The 6742-nt window shown below is 40.4% G+C and overlaps 1 long non-coding RNA gene across 1 annotated transcript; it reads right to left on the bottom strand.

Annotated features, from left to right (window-relative positions):
• Positions 1-325: 325 nt before the first annotated feature.
• LOC103583962 lies at positions 326-3214 on the bottom strand. Its single transcript, XR_549914.1, has 3 exons — positions 3028-3214; positions 1977-2068; positions 326-558 (listed from the first exon to the last, which is right to left on the bottom strand). It is a non-coding gene; the product is annotated as an uncharacterized LOC103583962 (long non-coding RNA).
• Positions 3215-6742: the final 3528 nt, after the last annotated feature.

Raw genomic sequence — 6742 nt, 5'->3', positions numbered from 1 at the left:
TACATCTTTTGTGCCTCTCTTTCCTAAAAAATGGAAATGTTGGGTCAAGGGATTTGGATATCTTACAGATTTTTTCACACTGTTGTCAAATTTGCCTTTGGAAAGAGTATGCCTCCAGCAGTGTAGGTGGGTCCCCATTTTCTACACCCTCGCTTTCATTGGACATTGTACCAGTCAGTGTCCAGTTAGGAAAAACAGAAAGCATACTAGGTATTTCAACAGAGAGAATTTAATATAGGGAATTGGGTTAACAGACATTGAAGGGCTCAAAGAGCAAAAATAGGACTGAGATAACTCAGAGAGAGTAACCACAGAAAGCATGTCCCACCCCTAGGACTAAGGCAACAAAGGGATGGAGTTGAAGGCTGGAAGTTTGGAGCGGAAGTCCCCATGGAGCTGGAATATAGATCTCTGACAAGGGGGTGCTGCCAGTTGCTGCTAGTGCTATAGAAGTTGATAGGAAAAACCATGCAGAGCTGGGACTCAAACTTTTGAGAAGACGTTGTCTGGCTGGTGCTGGTACCTCTGAAGGGCACAATGAGGCTGGGTCTGGTTGTGCTGAAAAAGAAAACAAAAAACAAAAAAGCTAAGGACTAGAGCCAATTACGGCCGCTAGAGTGAAGACGATTACCATTGAGAAAATCCTGACAGCAGCAAGCAAACAAAAAGGGTCAAGTCCTTTTCCTGTTTCCAGACTCGCAGTCTCCCTCTAGTGCCCCCTATTGGCAGAGCCTCGCATAGAGTTGGCTGACAAATGAGAAATAGGATTTGCACTGTCCCAGCCCGGACCTCATAGAACCCATCAGAGACAGGTAAATTTGGAGCTTAGAGACCTAATAACCAGACAGGCATCATCACATTTTAAAGTTTTGTCAGTAACTTTTTCAATATCAGTGATTCAGAAGCAAATTAAATATGACATGGATTAATAGGATATTTTGATGACTTAATAGTTTTGCAAAACATATAGACTTGATTTCAGGTTGAACCGGGAGGTCTTTCTAAAAAAAAAAACAAAATACAACTTGCTACCAACTGACATTTTTTTAAAGTGCTTCTTCTGTGTCAAGCACTCTGCTCAGCAGGTTACGTAGTAGGCCATCTCAGTCTCCTTTTACAGATGGGGAAACCCGAAGCTTAGAGAAGTTAAGCAAGATGCTCAAGGTCACAGCTTCAAAGCAATGCAGATGGAAGTTTTATGAGCAGCCTGAGTTCTCAGCCACATCTCTGTACCACCTCCGCATTCCTTTACTGTGTAGGTGGCATGCCTTTACCCTTAGGAGGCTAGGACCTAGGAATGAAAACAACCCCAGACTCTTGCTAGAATCCTTTGCTCTCTCCTTGCTGCGGCATCACATGGTAAAGACTGCATTCTGACATGAGCTTTCAGCACTTCAGCAACCAAACACCTAACAGCAAGGGATGAAATGGACTCTCATCCCCAAATTTTGATCTCTAGCAAGCAATCAGAGCATCTTGGAATCTCAGAGCTGCAATAAAAGTCCTTACCAGATGTTCGAATCCCTTCTTTAACATTTCAATAAACAATTATTCAGCATCTGTTTGAACATCACACAAAGCAGCTCTTTCTATATTTTTAGATGGCTATAGTTACTAAACAGTTATCATTTACAGAGAGCTGGAATATATTACTGTACGACTTCTACCTGAAGCTTTGCAAATGCTTAAAGGCAGCTATCACATCACTCTTCCCGTGGTGTGTGGTGAGGTGTTCGTGTGCTTTTGGAGGTAGCAAATGTCTCAAATAATAAGGCAAAGTAGGTGAGCAAAGCTCAAATTTGTTATTGGGGAAGACACATATAAAGAAATTTTCTTGGTGGTTAAGAGCACAGCTTTTAAAATCAGACAGATCTGAGTTTAAATCCCAGCTCAATCACTTCCTAGTTATGACCACTTACTAGATGTTAAGTGACCTTGAGCAAGTAGTTTAGCCACATGGGGATGGTCGTACCTACCTGACAATGGTGGTGTGAGGATTCAATCAGCTCAGGCTTGTAGGTGCTTGCCTTGGCCACATAGCAGGTGTTCAGGAAATGAGATCTACACACTGTGTTGATGAAACACATGAATTTCACTTTGCATATAAAGTTACAAAAATGTCTCTTTATGATAGTGGTTGTCATTTAAAGGTCATTTTAATCCCATCCCAAAAGATCTATTTTAGGGTTATGTAATAGACTACTCTCTGGAAAACCTTAGTCCACTGAAAAAAACTTAGATATTTAGCATTTGGAGCCAGAAGAACTGAATACAAGATCTGGATTGGCCCCTTATTCTACGATTTTGAGTAATTGTCTGAGCTTTGGTTTCCTCATTTATAAAATGCATCCACATAGGAAACATGGTAAATGCCCACCACAAAATACTATGGAGCAATTAGAAGATCTGAAAACCATAGTTCTGAGTGAAAATACGGTTGTCGTAGAAGGAGAAATGTAACAATGTCATTTATGTAAAATCAAAACAACCACACGCAGCATATAACACCCATGCAGACAATAGACATCCAATGTGTGTAATGATTGTCTGAGAGGAAGAGAACGCAAGTGAGTTGGGAGATTAAAAAGGGATCAATAATAGAGACAGTGGAGGGGACTCAACACATTTAGAAATAAAAAGATAAATCATATGGAAACAAGGATGCTTTTGACCTTCCTCACAAGGTTATTCTGAGAGCTGATGAGATTATGCACATGAAAACAAAAGTTAATTTACTGTTTTTATTATGCTCTCCATATTGGACAAATGAACTGAACAGAGATAAAAATTCCCCACTGCTCTTCAGCAGGAAGCTGTCGCCAGGGCAGCCCCCAGGAAGCCCTGCCCAAGCTTCAGAGCCTACCGGTGAGATGACATCAAAGCCCTTCTGCAGGAGGGTGGAAGGCTCCCCTCACTTCTGGAGACACCACTTGGTGGCACAGCAAAGGCAATACAGCCTCTTTCCATGGATCTGCTGCCAATGGCCCACTCGGGCCCTCGGAAGAAGAGACCCAGGCAGACGGGTACCTCGATGGCCTCCACTTCTCATGACATCAAATTTCAAGATTTGGTCCTCTTCATTTTGGAGAAGAAAATGGGTACCACCCGCAGAGCATTCCTCATGGAGCTGGCCCGAAGGAAAGGGTTCAGGGTTGACAATGAGCTCAGGTAGGATATCATGATCTCACTTTGTGAATATCAGGGGCTTTGTGAACAGCTTCTTTGGAACCCAAGGAACCTGTGTTTTCTTCCACAATATGGAAGAGGTGGTGCTCCCACTGGGAGAGCAGCAGGCCTGAAATCAAAGAAAAAAATTTGGGCCGATTAGTTAAGGGAAATGAGATGAGTAGGGACTGAATGCAATTATATATAATTTATATATATTAAAAACTAGGTGACACAAACAGATAAGATACATTTTGTGGGTTTTTGTTTTTTTGTTTTGTTTTTGCCTTTCACTATTATGAGATTAATTATCTAGGGATGACAAACAGAAACCTAGTTGGAAAGTTTAATGCTGAAGACATTAAATACTGAAGACATTACGGAAAAAACTACAGGAAACCTGCGTGAAAGGACATTTTGATTTTAAGAGTAGTCTTTGATATTTGAAAATAAAACTGACAAGCATTTCTTGATGAAGAAATGTCAGCTTTAACGTGTTGGGAAGACATATTTCAAAAACCAATAATGAGATATGTTAATTTTCATCATAATTCACATGACATTGACTTTTCATTTTTTCTTTCTTTCTTTTTTTTTTTTTTTTTTTTCCCTAAAATGCCCCATTCAGAAATTCCTGGGTTTTCCAGGGTCTTTCTCCCATCTGATTTCTCTTTACACAGTCTCCTTTTCTTCCTACCTGCCTCTTTTTTCTTTTTAACCTCCAACAGCTACCCTCAATCCTATTTCAATTTCCTAATATCTTTTCCACGAAATCCTAGATTTCGTCTAATTGTTGAGTCTGCCTAATCTTACAGATTTACAAAAAATGTTAGTGTTGGGGGTGGGGGTGGAGGGAGATTATACAGGGAAAGAGGCCAAAAAGCATAAATTTTTAAAAGAAATTTTAAAAGAGAAATGAAAAGCCTAGCAAGTATGGAACTGCTTTTCGTGGTAAAGAAACTTGGCAGAGAGGCAACAGCCAGATGGTAAAGGTACCACTTACACGGAAAGCCCTCTGTTGAAACGTCCAAGCTTCTTCTTGCAAGGGCCCCAGATGTAGTTACAGACATAGCAATGAGTACGTACATGATGGCTGAGGCAGGTACCAAGGGTGACAATGGGAGGCAAGTTCTTTTGTTGGCAGGGGAGCCGAAGAGGCAGCTCCGTGCCCCAGATGCCTGCTGCCAAGTACCAAGCCCAGCTGCTCAGGCAACAGAGGAAACTGGTGCACGGTAAGCAAACTGTTGCTTTGCATGTGACAGTGGCAAAGGTCCCAGGCCAGCAGCTCAGAAGACACATTAAACACTAATGTGCTCTATGGAGCAAAAATAAACCACAGGAAGTAGAAGTCCCAGCTCTTAAATGGAATTTCTGTGCATAGATATACAGACTTAGTTGGAAAGGAAAATAAAAATTATTGTAGGGGAAAATCTCTAGATAGGAAATCTACAAATCCTGGCTGTCTTTCCCAGCCATGTGCTGTGGGGCAACTTCCCCTCTTTCCTCCCTGATTTGAGTTTCCTGATAAATGGTCTAGTCTATCTGATGTGGTCACCAAATGAAATGATGGATGTCAATGTGCTCTGATGAATTAAAACAGTTACACAAATCTGAAGTGTGATTATGTTCTTGTTAATTAGCTGAATCCATTGACCTTTACAGTAAAACCCTAAGGAGAGGCTTCTCTCTCCACAATATGAACTAGGTCAAATGAAACCAACAAATAGAACAAAGACAGGAAGGAAACCCATCAAAATGTTAAAAGTGTTTATTTTGGGTGGGGGGAGGCAAGGAGTAGTAGGGAGAGATTATGGCTGTTTTTATTTTCTGTGTTTTCCAAATTTTTTACAATAAGCATATACTTAAAAATGAAAATAACAAAGAAAGCTGGTTTTTAAAAGACAGGATACTTCTCACCAGTGAAGGCTATTCCTCTCCTAGCATATAAGATTCAAAGACAGAGGAATTAAGGAAAAGAAAAAGGAAAGAAAAATCCTCTGAAATCGGCATCAATTTCCATAGTTCCTAGCACATTTTTTGGCTGCCAGGAGGATTAAATTTGAGAAAAAACATGATTCCTGCTTTCCCTGGGCCCAAATATACAGATTAAGAAGCGGTGTGCCTCAATGAATTGACTGGAGCACTTTCATTCTCTAGCATATGTGCATCATATTTGGATGGGGCTTTATTAATATTTATGCTATATTGCAAAAGATATGCTATTCAATGTGCCATAGGAAACTGGTTCTTAAAACATAAATCAGGGGAGGTGTCAAGTCCCTTGAGGCATTTTTGCACAGTTACAAAAAGAATACCGAGTGACATTCCATTGCCAACATCTAAATTTTGAAAACAACATCTAAAATTTAGAGCTAATTCACAGGCTAGAATAGAATGATATTCTACTGCTTGTCACGTTCTTATTTCATCCTGGGCTCCAATACACTGAGCTATTTTAAAACTTTATTCTATCATCAACCCTTCTCTAAAACATATTAGCTAAGCTTATTCTTTGTGTCTTGACCCAAATCATTTTTTTTTTTTTGGCTTTTTTTGTGACCGGTAAGGGGATCGCAGCCCACCAGCCATCTCTATATAGGATCCGAACCCGCGGTGGGAGCGCTGCTGTGCACCCAAGCGCCACACTCTCCCAAGTGCACCACAGGGCCAGCCCTGACCCAAATCATTTTGAGGAAGAAAGAGCTGTGGCCAGAAAGGATGGTCCTCCATGCTCACATCACCTAGCAATTTAACGCTTGCTAATTTCCATTGTTGAAACAACTGGAAACCCACCAGATATACTATTGTCTTGCCTGGACCTCATAATTTATCTACAAAGGTACCATTTGAAGAAATTGTCATTGATGAAAGTAAGATACAGCATCATGCCATCACCAATAAATTGTTTTGTTAGTACCCAGTCTGTACAGTATTTGTTGGGTTCTGGACATACAAAATAGTAGAAGGCATGAGTCCTGTAAGCAAGGACTTCATAATCAGACAGGAGAGTTAGGAATTGTACCTTTGCTATCACCTAAATTTTTAAAAAGCCATACCATATATTCTAAGTATGAACTAGTCTTCCTTTTTTTTTTTTTTTTTAATAAATTAGCATTTGCCTACCCAACGTTTTACTTTCAGCTTTCTTATATTATTTTGGCTTAGTTATATCTAACCTGGCTGCTTGTGCTTTCCATCTATTCACTATATAATATTGAAATGCGTCTTCTGCCTCACTTATTATCCTGAAGCTGTTGTCTCCAAAGTCCCTGGGAATCTTGTGATAGTAAAATCCATGGTTTTTCCACCTGAATGTTGACAAACTTTCTCCAAACTCTAGCATGGCCTCTAGTGGTTTAAGGCATGGCCCTAAGAGGGCCCCCTTTAAAACTCCTGCCTGAGAAAGCTCATCCTGCTAGGAGAATTTACTGTTTGTTTTAGCCAAAACCTGGCAGTGTGCAGATAAGCCCTTGAACCCCCTCTTGGAGCAGTTACTTTAGAAACTTGCAATTATAAATCCTTTCTCTGCCCCTTTGAGATGTAAATCTTCTAACCACCCAAAACTGCCTTCCAAGGA

Source organism: Galeopterus variegatus, unplaced genomic scaffold (genome assembly GCF_000696425.1).
Source record: "Galeopterus variegatus unplaced genomic scaffold, G_variegatus-3.0.2 Scaffold32064, whole genome shotgun sequence".
In the NCBI taxonomy this organism is placed as follows: domain Eukaryota; kingdom Metazoa; phylum Chordata; class Mammalia; order Dermoptera; family Cynocephalidae; genus Galeopterus; species Galeopterus variegatus.
This window is presented reverse-complemented; position numbering and strand designations above follow the sequence as displayed.